Source organism: Chinchilla lanigera, unplaced genomic scaffold (assembly GCF_000276665.1).
Source record: "Chinchilla lanigera isolate Chin_1 unplaced genomic scaffold, ChiLan1.0 scaffold00041, whole genome shotgun sequence".
In the NCBI taxonomy this organism is placed as follows: Eukaryota; Metazoa; Chordata; class Mammalia; order Rodentia; family Chinchillidae; genus Chinchilla; species Chinchilla lanigera.
In genome coordinates this window covers 9,658,430-9,673,912 of record NW_004955442.1, presented here as the reverse complement: position 1 = coordinate 9,673,912, position 15,483 = coordinate 9,658,430, and positions in this window count along the sequence as shown.

The window sequence follows — 15,483 nt, the reverse complement described above, 5'->3', positions numbered from 1 at the left end:
GGAGCTATGGATCCTCACTGGGGGAGAAGCTAGAAAGAACTAAGTTTTACCTAGTCATTTAGGCAAGTAAGAGTCATTCCCAGGAAGACAGAAAAGCATTTGTTGGATCTAGAGCAAAGAGGTACAAAGAGCAAGAACCCTCTCTGACAGTGTTCCCATCTGTCCACAGTTGGGTGCCTCAAACCCATAACCCACTACCACCTTTGCCTCAGCTGAGTTTAGGCAACATGGTTCCTGGCACCTGAGACAAGAGTCTCAGGGCAACTTCATCATCACATCTAACATTTATTGGGCACACATTTCATATCAGGCCCTGCTCTAAGTGTGTCACTTGTTTTGACTCTTTAAATCCACAAATCTTTATGAGGGAAGGACAAATAACACTCCTGTTTACATTTAAGGAAACTGAGGCATGGGGGTATCAAAGTGACTCATCCAAGGTCACAAACCTGGGACTTCTTTAACAGAAAGACATGAACTGTGTAAATATCACTTTGATTCACGCTTACTGGTAAACTATGATATAGGGACTCAGTGTCCCATTTCACAGATGGAGGTACACAAGTCTTAAAGTTGAAGAGTCCGACTATGGTGGAACTTGGACTCAGACCCATTTCCAGAGCTAATGCTCTTCATCTCAACCCTCTATTATCTCTACACAAAAACATCCTGTTAGATTCTCTCGGCTGCTTCACTAGTTCCGAGCGCTGAGCTGATCTCTTTTTATTTCTACAAATGGAAATATCTTTATTGTGTTTTCTTTTTCCACTGAATCTGAAGATGATACATGCCGCCTGATGTTATTCTCATCGGCAATGCCCCAGCCCACAGATGGCAAGGACTGAAACTTCCTGTTATACAACTGTTCTGAACTTGCAGAGCTGATTGCCCCTGGCAGAAGCAGCCCCAGACAGACCAGAGTGTTTGATGCTGAGAGAGCCTGTCAAGGCCGCCTAGGCATTTGCTAGTCCCTTTTAATTTTGAGAAAGAGCAAGAGAGTCTAGGTTTGCAGAAATGAGGGGAAGGCAGGAAGACAAGGAGAAGGGCAAGGTGAGATAAAATGGGGGTTTCACAAATCAGCAGTCAGGAGTAAAACTAATGCCACTATTGTTCATTCCCCTGCAGGACTCCTGATAAGACAAGGCATTTGGGGACTGCTCTTGAAAATGGGGGATTTGGTCAGGCCGACCTTCACAAGGACACTTCATTCACTAAGGAACCCAGCACTCTTCCTGATCAGGCACTGCAGTAGGCGTGGTCTGAGAATTCCCAACCCCCACCCCATCGAGTCCTTGTCTGACGAGTGGGCTATAAAAAAAAACTGTCTGTCATGCACTTCTACAAGCAGCATTTTGGGGCTCAAAGGAGGTGGTTCAGTACCCATAAATACATAACTGGAATCTGGTGTCAAAACTGCGAGTCTGTTTGCAGCAAATGTTGACACAGTAGACTGATCTGCTGCCACTAGCAGCCCTACCAACAGGCTGTTCTCCCCCAGCCTCCCACTCTATGAATTCCATAAAACCATGCTCAGAACAGATTCTGCTCTCTCTGATGGGGCTAGGACAGGGGCTTTGGCATGGGGATTTTACTGGACTCCTGTTGTTGCTGTAATTTAGAGGCTTAAAGTAACACAAACTTATTACATTATAAAGCACTTCTCAGACTGTCTTGTCTCTGCCTCACTGTCCCTTCTGTGCCTATTTTTAAGGATCCCAGTGATTACAAGGAACCCATCTTAACTATCCAGAATACTATCCTCATATCAGTGTCAGCCGATGAGCAATCTAAATTTCTCCCAAAGCCACAGTTCCCCTTTCCCGTGTTACCTGACATGTTCAGGGATTAGGACATGACATCTGGGGGAGTAGGAGGTCACTGACCTACCTACTATCACTATTTTGCCTACCATAGGTTTTAGCAAAATTCTTAAAAATGCACTGAATGCTCCTGCTGTTTCCAGAGATGGTGAGAAGACTTCAGCAAAGAAACCCGCTCCCTTTGGTGCACAAATGTACCTCTCATTTTCTGGAGAAAAGCTACCAGGTGTACACACAGAGACACGCATGTGGGTGCTTGCTAAGCACTGTTGGTACAACAGAACTGTGGGAAATACCTCACTAGTTAGCAATGATGATATCCATTTATGTGAAAGCATATGTAAGAATTTCCAAGGCAGCATTCCCTTTATAAAAATAATAATAATAATAATGCAAACTTTCCATGCGCACAATCACCACACTCTTCTGTCCCAGTAATCACAAACACTTGCTTACACTGCTGGCGTCCTCCCAGCCTACTGTGTAGTTAAAGTGTAGACGCAGGTCACAGTTTGCCCACCAGGATGTTGGCTCAAAGAAAGTTTGAGAGCTGTGTCAGGGCCACCATGCTGGGAGTAGCTGTGCCCTGAGATGCACCTCTCCATGTGCCAACAGCGGATCAGCAGATCAGTGCAGACTGCTGCTGGACTCCTAGGGTGTCTGCCTTTGGGAGCATTTGGGACTCCCAGGCCATGACTAGCAGGGATCACCTGGCCAGGAAAGTGATCCCAGTTCACGGACTGTGGCAAGGACACCACTATAGATGTCCTGACACTCTGGATACCGATGGGTCACTGGGATATGGGTGGGCTTGCAATGGGTATCCCAAGGCACTCCTTCTCAGCTAACATTCTGGACACATGAGTTTTTAAAAGCTCCATGTTGAATAACTTAATTTTGCCTCATTCTCTGGTTGAATGTCACAATTAAAGTCACTAACAAAGGTTCTTTGCCCATTTCTTTCCATGCTTTGCATTTGTGTTTGCACTCTCCCTGTATCTCTCTCCCCACCTCCTTCTCTCCCTCCTTCCCTCTCTCTATTTCTCTCTCCTTTATTTCCTGTTGCTGTTTCCTCATCTCCCTCTGTATCTGTCTCCATTGCTTCTGTTTCTTCGTCTCCCTGTCTGGTTTTCCTGTCCGGCTATGTCTATATTTCTCTGTTTCTCTATATCTGTCTCTGTCTCTCTGCCTCCTCTCTCTCACTCAGTGAATACATGACACACACACTTCTCTCTCTCTCTCTCTCTCTCTCTCTCTCTCTCTCTCTCTCTGTGTGTGTGTGTGTGTGTGTGTGTGTGTGTGTGTTTCGTGTCCTCATCTGGAGGTAGGGTTTGTTTCTCTCCTTAGACCTCTCTGTGCCTCCATCCATTGTTCTCTGAGCTCTGGCTTGGGATCTCTCCTTTTTCCCCTTTGTTTGTTTCCTCCCCGCTAATTCTTCTCTGTCTGTCAGCTTGTCTTGTATTTCTCTTTGATGCTCCTCTCATTGATCCATTGTACACCAAAGGGAAAGGGAGAGACAGAGAGAGAGAGGGGGAGAGAGGGGGCAGGGAGACAGAGAGAGCAAGAAAAAGGGAGCAAGAGAGAGTGCATGCAAGTTCAGCTCTTTTTTCTCCTTCCCCTCCGTTGACCCCAGACCCTGAGCCCATGTCCTGGGCTCTGCCCACACAAACCCTACAGTGAGAGCTCCAGCAGCCAAATCAGTCCCACACAGAAGGGAAGCAGAGCCTCCTCCTCCACGTTCAAAATGCCAGTGCATTTGGTAGGAGCTGTCACTGTTTTTAAATAGGCTGCAATGTTCCCAGTGATGGTCTTTGATTTTTCTCCAGAAAGGAGGAGAAAGAGCTTCTCAAGGTCCCCATATGAGTGCCATGCACCCTCTTACAGTCAGCACTTTTATTGTTAACTTTCTCCACAGGAAATTCTTCCACTCCAGAACTGTTTGGGCAAAAGACTGGGGGAGAAGAAAAAAACTAATAATTGTATATCCAGCTCTTGCCGATTGCAGATTTTTTTCTTCCCATTTTATGTATATAGTCATAATCTTGCACACATAAAATTTAAGCACCACTGCATTGTTAGCATTTTTCAGAGAGAATTTTTCTACTACAACATCACCAATTTACTTGAAAGAGTTGCTGGAGTCTGTATTTACAGCCAACAGGCCCACACTGACTCATAATGCTCCAGGCGGAGCAGTAACAAACGTCCTGGCGGCCTATTGTTCCGTTCCTTGTCTGGGTGACATGCTGGCTTATTATAAATGTGCTGCCTCCATGACAGAGACTAAAGCCCCCACTCTTGGACACTTATCAGGAAAGGTAGTAACGATATTGGAGGTCATTATGGGATAGATCCAATGTTGGAACCTCCCAGAGCTGGTATTACATCTAGCTCTTCACTTACTATCTGAGTTACTTTCAGTAAATCACTTAACCCTTCTGAGTTCTACTGCTAATTCCTTACATGTGAGATAGAAACATCAGCCCTATTTCTCAGGTTATAAAAATGGCATCACATACTATTTGCAAGTGACCATAACACATGCAATGCACACATACTGTTCAGTGTGATAGATGTCCATCCTTCTCTGCCTTCTGGGTCTAGGCTGGGGTCTGGCAAATATTTGGGACTCCATAAATGGTTGAAAGAGTATGAGGGCTGGGGTGGGTTAGAGATGGGATCAGCCTCCCTGCCTCTGGATGGTAGTCGGGCTACATGAAGGACTCAAGGCTGAGACACTGAGAGGTCCCTCCCCTTTTTGACTTCCCAGGCTGTTGACAGGCCTTTCCAGCTCAACAACTTTACAATTTCAGGGCTCCAAGAGCAGACTACCGCAAGGGGTCTATATATATCAAGAATCTCTTTGATGACCAAAAACCTATATGGAATTCCTTTACACAATTGAAGATAAGGTTGGATGGCATAACCAGCATGTCTAAAGGGAGTTACCTTCAGGTATAGTTAAATCTAGCTCAGTAGCTACGGTCAGAGTTCACCCTTTTAGTCATATTTCCCATGAGCTGGTTTCCAAATGGCTCCCTTCACAAGGTGGGACCTATGCTCTCAGGTTCCTATAGTTTTAATTCAGCATAAGGGTTGCCAATGGACAGAATCCAGCCTACTGCCTGTTTTTGTAAATAAAGTTTCATCGGAACACAGCCGCTCTGCTTCATTTCTGTGTAGTCCGTGGCTAATTTTGCACTGCATGGGCAGAGCTAAGAAGCTGCAATGGGGACATAGTGAACAAAGCTTAAAATGTTTACCATCTGGCCCTTTATGGAAAAAGGTTGCCAACCCCTGATCTACAACAAAGATTCCTACTTTTTGCCATGTGCAGGTATAAACTCTCGAGGGTCACGCTCTCCCCGAATCACTCACTATGGACAGGGATGAGGAAACTCTGAGTTGCTACTTTGATTGAAAGTTCCACTGAGGCCACCAAGCAAAAGAAAGAGACCCTTCTTTCCCTGGGTCAAAGCAAAGGGTTACTAAGGGAGAAACGGACAAAAGACAGACAAAACAAAGGACACCCATTACCAAGATGTGAACGGATTCACATAGGCACCCAGCCCAAGTTCACAGGCACAAATGGCAGACTCAGGCTTTGCAAAAGCATCCAGTGCTGGAAGACTCTCTTTGATACAAGTTTTCAGTCTACACACACATACTTCTCCCCTGGAGGGGGGACTCGCATGGGTCCCTGTGATCAAGAATTCCAGGGCTGTCCGCTCCAGTGATGATTCAGCAAAAGACAGAGAAAACAAAATGAAACACTATTGATCCTTCAGCTCAAGATACAGCCGAGGGCGGAGGCTGAGTTGTTCAGGGATCTTAAAGCAGAGCTATAATCTGAGCTGGAAATGACCCTGTCAGATGCTGCCTGGGCACTCCCTTGGCGCCAGTTACAGGACTAAAGATTCAGCTTCTTCCTCAACGGGGCCATGAAAGTAGCCCAAGTCCAAACACACTACATCAAGAAAGCAAATGAATGGCAGCTGTCATTCCTCCCCCCTCCTCCAAGAGCACAGAAGACTGAGCTAATCAATCACAGAGTTCTTTCCCCACAGCTTAAGGCAGTGGCCATTCACTCACCACCAGTTGGTAGTACAATTAAGTCTATTTATTTCTCCTGGTTACCCTGACTCTTCATCCAGCCATAAAGAAAAGCCTGCAGTGCCTCTCCTATTTCAGATACCTGCTCTCTTTCTTTTTTCTTCCATCCGAGTCTAGACATGACAATCCCCTATTCGAACGTATTTTATGAGAAACTAAATGTCCATTGGCAGATGACCAGATAAACAAAACGTGCCATTACATAAAATGAAATATTAGTTAACCTCAAAAGGAAGGAAATTCTGACACATGCTACGATGTGGATAAAATTTAAAGATATTATTTTAAATAAAATAAACCAGACACAGGCTGGGGAGGTAGCTCAGCAGCACAGCGCCTGCCTGCCAAGCATGAGGCCCTGAGTTCGATTCTGGGTACAAAAAAATAAATAAATAAACCAGACACAAAAGGATAGACATTGTACAACTTACTTATATGAAGTCCCTAGAAGAGTCACATTTATAGAGGAAGAGGCAATAGAGGCTATCAGGGCCAGGGGGCAGAGAGATTGGAGCACTCATGTTCAATGGGCCCGAAGTCTCAGTTTGGAACAATGAAAGGTTCTGGGGGTGGACAGCAGGGATGGCGGCACAACAAAGTGAATGTGCTTAAATGCCAGTGAATTATACCCTTGAAAAATGGTTTTACATTATGTATTTAAAGAATTAAATGGCTTCACATCCACAGTGTGATACTTAGGTTCTTTGTTGCTCCTATCCATAAATTCTGGCTTTATTCTTAATATGTTTCATATTTGCATTGTTTCTACCATAGGTTACTTTGCTAAAATGCACCCTGTGTCTGTTTTTTATTACCTACCCTTACACAAGCTATTTTTCCAGCCTGTGGACAGTAGTTGCTGTATTTCTTCTTCTCCCCCTCAAATCCTATAACTATTTGGGTTTTTTCCTAATCCTTTGGGAATATGTCTCCTGCTCCACATGACTTCAATATCCTGCAAGCCTCACTCCATGCCTGCCTTTCTTCTTTCGTGCTTACTAATTCCCACTGAAGCAGAATTTATCTCACCATCCATGTTTTCCAACAGCAATTTGCTTTATGAGCTCACCTCTGCTTACCTGTTTCTAAGCTATGTTGCATTCCAGTCTTTTTCCTAACATTATCAAGCCTAACCTTGATAATACAGTCATGCCAAGTCCAGAAGTGCTGTAAGAAATGTGTCCCCAAGCTTCCCACAGACCCAGGACATATGTTCTCACACATCCCCATGTATAAGCTCACCAAGGAGTTTGTTTAAAGAATTGACTCTGGACCAGGGATTTGGGTTCACGTGTGCCCTGTAATCATAGCTACATTTTCACCAACATTGTTGTAGTGAGTTTTAATCTCCAACCTGCAATGATATCTGCCTGAGGTTGAAGGAAGCAACAACTGGCATTAAGGGGAATGCTGTCATGTGTACCTTGGTACAACATTTCTACAAGTTGTATTTCATTCTTTTATTTTATGGCTAACCTATTTTTACCTAGTTTTGTGCAAATGACTGTTAAATATTGTTGTACAGCTTGATTTCAAACAAAGAGCATAATTATGAAATTGTCCCAGGTGTTGCCCCTTTCCACTTAATTAGCCATACCTGGTGTATCAGTCAGGGTTTACTAGAGGAACAGATATAATACAAGTTAAACAAATGTACAAGAAATTACAAGTTTGGCTTACAATGGTCAGTCACAGAGTTGGATGAGGAAGCATGCAGAGGGTGTCTGCACGCTGGAGATTGAAGAGCCCAGCCCCGGGCCTGGAGCTCGCTGCAGTGTCCGTGCAAGTCCGTATCAAAAGGCTGATGGGTCTGCGACTGAATGCTGAAGAATCTACGATGAAGGCCAGAGAGCCAACACCAGAAGGCTGAAGAGTCCCAGATGGAAGCCCAACAGTCTGTACCAGAAGCCAGGAGACGACCAAGCTGAAGGAAAAGACTGGAGCTCCTCTGAAGAATCAGCAGCCAGTCCTTCCTCAATTCCTTTTTTTATGCAGTCTACCTGCCCTGGGGGGATGGGGTGGTCCTCTACACCCACACCCTCTGCATGCTCCGCTTGCACAGGTTTAGGATGAATACAAAGTAAGCACCCTGGCTCCCTTCTGAGTCACATAGTTAACCTTCTAAACTTCTCAAATTAACACAATAAACAACATCCCAGAAGGGTAAGGGCGTGTCCTTTTTACCCCAAGAGGCAGAACTGCTGAGTCACTTAGCCAAACCTCTAGACTCCCCAGATTGACACAATGTTTCAACCATAACACCTGGGCTGTTTGAATCCCTGAGGTTATAAACCAGAAACAGGTTCCAGCCATCATGTGATAAGAACTATATGATTTGCAGGCCAGTTGCAAAGGAGATAATACTGATCCCCACCCATTCATTCTACCAGTTCCCAGCACTGTGCCCTGCCAACATACCCTGGGAATCTACACAATTTGATTAGATAATCTGCCAGTTAGAACAGTGAAGTTGATAATCTGAGAGGCTGAACAAACAGCAGCTGATAAAACAACCTACCATGGGACATACAAAGGGAAGAATGCCTCTAATCCACTAATTACCCCTGGTCTTTACGATTTCTCATTATCCAACTTCTCCAAATCTTTAGTTTGAGAACCTCAAGTCTTTCTCTCTGACCACCCCTGAACCAATCACAGCGGCCAAAATGAGATATACCAGATCCAGGCCACACTTCATCTCTGTAGCTGAAAAGGGAGATTGGGCCTATTCTAACCTAACCATCAGGACTGAAAGCTCAGCAGGAGTGGATCCCCAAGATAAAATTCCCTGCTATAAGGGTTAATGCTGGATAACCCCAATGAATGCTCTTCCCAGAGCTCTCTGTACATTCCTAGCCTATCTGGGAAACCCCACTGCTCCCAGGAATTCTCGTCTCCATCCATAGCCCCCATCTCCATCCCCAGCTTCCTGGGCTCCACTTCCTGCCCTGATGTTTCCCACACCTGGCATGACAGGATGAGGAATTGGGGAGTGACTGCAGGTGACAGAAGAGCTAAACAGTCTCCTCTTGCTCCCATAACAAACGCGTACCTTAGGAAAAGACATGATTCCTGAAAACCTCCTGCTTATAGACTAAAATTTTCTGCTGCACCCTGGTATAGCTATTAATTAATATCATTAATATCTTTCATTGAGATAGATGGAAACACTAATTGCTCTTTGCCCACAAGTCTCCCCTTAGTCATACTTATCTTTAGACAAATAACAACCTAAGGACAAATGATTGACTTTCAACATTTAGCAGTCATTCGGTAAAGTGGATAAGGAAGAAGGCAACAAGTTTAAATTCTGTGATTGAGCTGCCTATGAAACTTTACCTGCTCTTGTCCTGAGAGACTTCACTGCTATACACTTCTACCTCTCCGCTTCCCCATTCTCTTCTCATCTTCCCCTTCTCTCACTTCTGCAGCCCCGTAATTGGTTCTTCGGCTGGGAGCAGAGAAAGAGAGAAATCCCTTTGAAGTAAAAGGTAGGCCTGGTGGAAGGCCACACTTCAGACATGCAAGAAAGACGATGCTAATCCTGGAGTGGGTGACCTTGAGAGGTTGCCACTCTTTCAAAGCTGCCTCCATTTGGGGGAAATAAAAATAACTGCCTAAACTTGAACAAGCAAAAGTCATTTACTCAGAGCATTCTACAGAAGTGGAGTCAGCCACCGTGGCTTGTATTTGACAGAGACCCAGAGACAAGCAGAGGAATGGGAAAGGGCATCAGGTGTGCCCTGGCTGAAGGCTGCTGACATGGGACACAGGAGGCAGGCTGGCCTTTCCAAAGGAACATCTTACGAGCCCGGCTAGGGGAGTTCACTGGACTTTCTCTAGTTGATCCTGAATTGGACATGGAAGCAAAACTTGGTGAAGTTGTTTGCTGACCAAGTCCTAACTGTTTGGAGCCAATCACTACAGAGGCTGTGGTCTAGTTTCCCAGGTGGATGGTTAGAGAGGTGGTAGATCAGAGCAATATCACATAAGATCTGGCCATTGCCCATTTGTATGTTTGGTTTCTCAGTTTTCTCCCCCAATAAAATGAGGATGAAAACAGTCTCTAAATCTTCTCATTATAAGGAGAAAAGTGAGGCATGATATTAAAATGCCAAGGTTGCACATGGGCATTTGTTCTTGCCTTCAACAAATGCTTTCAAGTACCTGTTCTTCATGATGCGGACACCATAATACACAGTCAAGAAAGCTCCCCAATCTCAGAAAACACCTCTTCTAGTGTCAGTGGTAGCAAATAACAAATGAAATAATTTCATGCCAAGGTATATGTGAGGAAGGCAATAAGGGAAACATGGTAGCACAGTTTATCAAAGAGTGGGGACAGCTGCTATTTTAGAAAAGGTGTTCAGGAAAGGCCTCTCTATGAAGATGGTGACCAGATAGGAAGGACCCAGTGCTAGCCACAGAACGATCTGGGGGTAGAGGAGTCCAGACAGGGGAACAGAACATGAGGAGTGTGAGCAAAGCCAGGGTGGAGGAAATGGGCTGAGCACTGTGGAAAGACGAGGACAGGACCTCAGAGAGGTAGGCACCTACAGCAGGCTGGTGGGCATACTCCACAGCTTGTCTTTTACTTGTGAAGCAAAAGGAAAGCTTTGGTGGGTTCCAACCAATAGGGCAGTGAAAAGTAACCTGATTCACACATGTGAGGGACCCTCCAGAATTAAGAAACTGTCATGGTGGTATGGGCAAGATGGGGACTCAGTTTGGGCTAGGAAAGCAGCAGAGGTGAAAGGAAATTACCAAATCCAATGTATCTGTTCCAGGCAGAACCAAACTTGTCAGTGAGTGGGTGGGACTTAGGATCAGAGAAAGGAAAGAGCAGAAGCATAGACAGCTTCTGTGGTAGGTGGAGAAAGAGCCAGTTACTATCCTAATGACTATGTTGACCAATTTGGGAAGAGGAGTGGGGACGAAGGAGAGACAGACAGAAAAGGATCCCGGCTGGAGCAGAGAAGGCAGGCTCGCCCTAGTCTCTAGCCTGTTTGAAGATACATGGAAAATCACCTTGTGATTCACAGTTCTGTGTACACACAGACTCTTTTTTCTCTTTCTTTCTGCTCTCTCTCTCTTCTGATCCTGATGTAGCGATTTGCCTCCCCGCTGCTCAGTGCAGGCAGCTGCCTAGAAAAAAAATCCCCACACCCTTCCCAGCCCCTCCCTCCCCTTCCGTGGGAGGAGGCTAAGGGTTTCTCGGACCAAACTTTCCTAATTACCTTCACAGCAGCTCTCAAGTCCCTGGCTGGCGCTCCTGAAAAAGAGAAATCGCCTCTAGATGTGGGGCCCAGGCAGGGAGCTGGCCCGTGATTGGCTGGAGATAATTGGACCATTGTCTGGGTCTGTGGGAATGGGTTGTTCAGGAACATTAGCTAAGTCCACTGGCATCCTGCTGGGCTGGGGCTTGCAGAGAGATAGAATGAGCGAGGCAGGAGGCAAGGTGGTCATCAGAAACTCCGCTGGGGCCCTGGGTTTCCTCCAGTTCCCTGGGGGTGGCAGGGAGAATGGGGACTCTGGCTTGTAGGAGCTATAGCATGTGTCCTTTCTCCCCAAAACCTCCTTTTGGAATGAGGTGTCCAGAGCACTGTGTTCTGGGAGGCTCTGGGCAACTTGGGTTCAACTCCCCGCACTGATGCTTAATCCAGTTCACATTCATGAAGCTCCATTTTTTCATCTGTAAAATGGAGATAATGATGCCACCTTGTTGGTTCATCCAAGGGTTAGGGGAAGTCTTTATATAACAGTACCTCAAGGAGTCCCTGGAATGTACATATGCACCACAAATAGTCCCTGGAATGTACATATGCACCACAAATGTGACCCCTTCTATCTTCTACTTTTGATAGGACCATTCTTGAAGTGCTTTGTGTCCTGGTGCACAACTCAAGCTCCCCAGGTCCTCCCTAAATTCCTCTGCGTGCTTACGGCCTCTTGTCTCCCTCTGAAGCCGCCTGATGGATTATTAACAAGACCCTTGCTTCAGTCATATAACAGGTAACATTTATCAGATGTTTCCTATATACCAGGCGCTGAGCTGAGCATTCTTCATGCACTCTCTGTCATCTTCACATCTAACCCACGAAGCAAGTGTTATTAACACCCTCACTTTACATATAAGGGAACAAAGGATCAGAAAAATGAAAACACTTCCCAAGGTTGCGTAGTGGGTAAATGGCGGAGCTGGGCTTCAAACCCTGGCCTAACAGCAGCAAGTACATCCCAATTACCATGCTGTACCACGATGATAACATCCATCTGCTACGTGCTCTGTGCGTCCTCGTAACTTATTTTCTCATTCAAGACCCTTTATAACCTAGAAAACCCTCTTCTCTATCACACCCATTTCACATTTGAAAGCATCAAGATCAAACAAGATAATGTAACTTACCCAACACCCAGAGATATAAAATGACACGTAAAACATAAACTTAGCTCAACTTACGAACTTTCACCTAAGGGATATGGAAATGAGGGTTGAGAGCCATGTGGCATCACCTTTTCCCATCAACACAAACTCTCCCTTGGAGCACAAAACTCCAGTCATTCTAGGCCTGCATTGCTGGATGTAAACATAAAGTTAGAGCCTCATTTCTGACTCTGGAATTGAACTACTCACTCTTGTGTTTGGGATGGGAGAATTAACAACTGTCTGTTATTGTCCTGATGTTTGTCACATTCATCCTGAAGGATAAGAGTGAAGATACCTTCTCTGGATGAGCACTGAAAACCCAAGAGAGAAAGAGCTTTTTGGACTGTCAGTCAAACCTCCATTCTGCTCTCTTATGTGACTGGTGATTCCTAACCCAGGAGATGAGTCAGTCCTGAACACATCAAAAGAGCAGGAGGTAAGATGTCATGGTCGCTCAGAGCACAGTGTGGGTGTCAGTCAGGGCTGGACTGGAGCTCATGGTGAGAGCTTGGGATGTGACCTTGGACAAGTGACTTTATCTTCTGAAGGTAAGTATTCTCATATGGAAAGCTGGTAGGAATAACACTTTCCTCTCTGCCCTGTTACGTGTATGGAATGGATCATCACGTGCAAAACCTTTGGCCAAGTGCTAAGGTTTAGTAAGAGCTCAAGAAACAGTAGTTTAAAAATTCAGATGCTCCAGGGTAGAGGAAAAGCCCCAGCAATGAAGGAATGGGAGAACTTGGACAAAAAGGTTTCTTTCTGCACAGTGAATCAGCAACAAGGGGGAATCTCCTGATCACACCAGTTCTATGACCAGCAGCTCAATTACAGCGACACCATAGTCGTGAAAGGATTTCCATGAGGACAAAAGAGAACACTCCATGGAAAGCACCCAGCAGAAAGCAGGCTATTCAGTAAACTCCAAGCATCTCTTCTCCACCAACTGCATCACAGCCTGGTGTTCAGCAGTGGGTCCAGAAGACTTGTCATCACCCCCGCAGCCAGAACCACTTCTTTGATGGCTTCTCTCCTCTCAGCAGCCCTACCACTCCGCTGTCCCTGTCCCCATGTGCTACCCACACCCAGTCCTGGCCACCCTCCATCTCCTACCAAACTCATGGCTGCCTTGGGATTCAGACTCCATCTTCCCAATGGCTCATTTCTTCCTTATAAAGCTAACTCCATCACCTGTTCCCAAGCACCGTCTCCAAGCCCTCTCCAAAACAAAGATTAGAATGTTTTTAGTATGGCCTAACTGTACTCCAGGGAGCTTTGCCTGCAGTTGCACCCCTCCCTCACTTCTCACTGACAAACAGCAGCTCCTCAGTTTCTTCCAGAGCCCCACTCCTGCCACACCCACAGAAAGAGGCTCCTTCTGATCTCCTTGAGATCAGGCAACTTCTCCAAATTGTCTCTCTCCTGCCTGAGAGCCCTTTGTACTCTCTCAACCCATTCGTGTTGGTTCTAATGTAGGAGTGTTTGATTGGGTTTGTGGCTCACCTCTCAACTCACCAGAGCATTGAATATTGCAAATGTCCCCACACACCCGGGAGAGAGCCTCTCCACCCACAAAGCTCTGCATCTGGCTGAGATGTTACAGTAGTTACTGTGGAAATCTATCTGATTTTCAGGATAAAAGTAATTTCACTGGGGGTACCAAGCAAGAGGTGAGTAAGGTGATTACCTGGAAGTGAATATGAATTGTGGTGAAAATCGAAAGACAGAGGCAAAGTGGTGGCATCCAACAGTCAGTCTCAGCAAAATGAGGCTGCAAAGAAAAGTAATCTGAGTTAGAATATTGGGAACAAATTGGAAAGCAGAGCACAAGCTGAGTTAGGTGATCAGTTCATAGAAAAGTTTAGGAGGGTAGCATCAAAGCCACCACGCATACCGTTCCTTAGTCAGTGACTACAGATCAGTAGCCTGAAATTAACCATGGTGAAAGTATTTCCACCACAATCATTAGAAGACACTACAAGTCAGAGTTTAGTTTAGTTGTTTGCTTTAGAAAGGCTGGTTCTTAAGCCTTCTACAGTACTGGTAGAATGGCAGTGGTAGAAGGGTTATGGACACAGGCCCTATAACTGGTAAAAATGGAGAATCTGAGTGAGTTGTTTAACCTTGATAAGCCTGGATTTTGTGAGCTATAAAATTAAAATAGGTTGAGTTGACCTTGAAGGGATTCATTCACATTACATGCCGTCAAGGCCTAGAAGGTACCAGTGTCCGGCACATAGAAAACCTTCCCTAGTATGATAGCCACGTTTCAGGTGCCACACCCAAGAGGCTAAGGTTTCCTTTTCCCACAGTCCTTTTCCTACTCATGCTTGATCAGCTTAAAGGGGACAGGGCAAGACATGCAGCTCACGAGCAAAGTGAGGTTGAATACATACATTTATTTTTCAGAAGTGCTAAAGTCAAGAAAAGATTCTCTACTACTTCTCATCCTTGCCAACTTACTTTTGGGGTATTTGTTACCAAAAAAGAAAAAATTAGAATTCAGAAAGCCAAGTCATTCTAGGAGGATTTTTCAGTAATTGCCTTTTTTTCCTTCAGATGTTCAGAGATGATGTCCACCACCATCGAGATACAGATAAAAAGAAGCCGAGTGTTTCAGTGCGGAGCCCGGCTTGCCTCATGAGCGGGGAGGTTATAACAAGAAGATACCTGTCTCCCAGAAAAGCTAATCTGCCGTTTTCATGTCCAACCTTTACAAATTGTGCCCGTGTGGCAGAGTTTGAATCACTCTCTCTAACAGCCTCTGAAAACAAATGCAAAACCTTTCAAGTTCATTCAAAGTCATTACAACACTTTCCAGAACTGAATCAATTACCGTAACCTCTGTGGGTGTGTAAAATATGAAATTACCAGCACCCTTGCGGAGCCACAGAATTGGTAAATTAGCAGAAATTGATTATGGGAGCTTTGGGAGCAGCCCCTGGTGTATTAAGTGTCTTGATGACAAACAGCAATATATTATTTGTGAGATTATTTTGATGGAATTGTCTCGTCCATTAATGGCGCTTTGCCTCGGTTACGCTGATTCTGCCATCTAACAAACTGACATGGGGGTTGAGCTTTCCAGGTTGAGACTGACAGAAACAAGACAATCCAATTGTT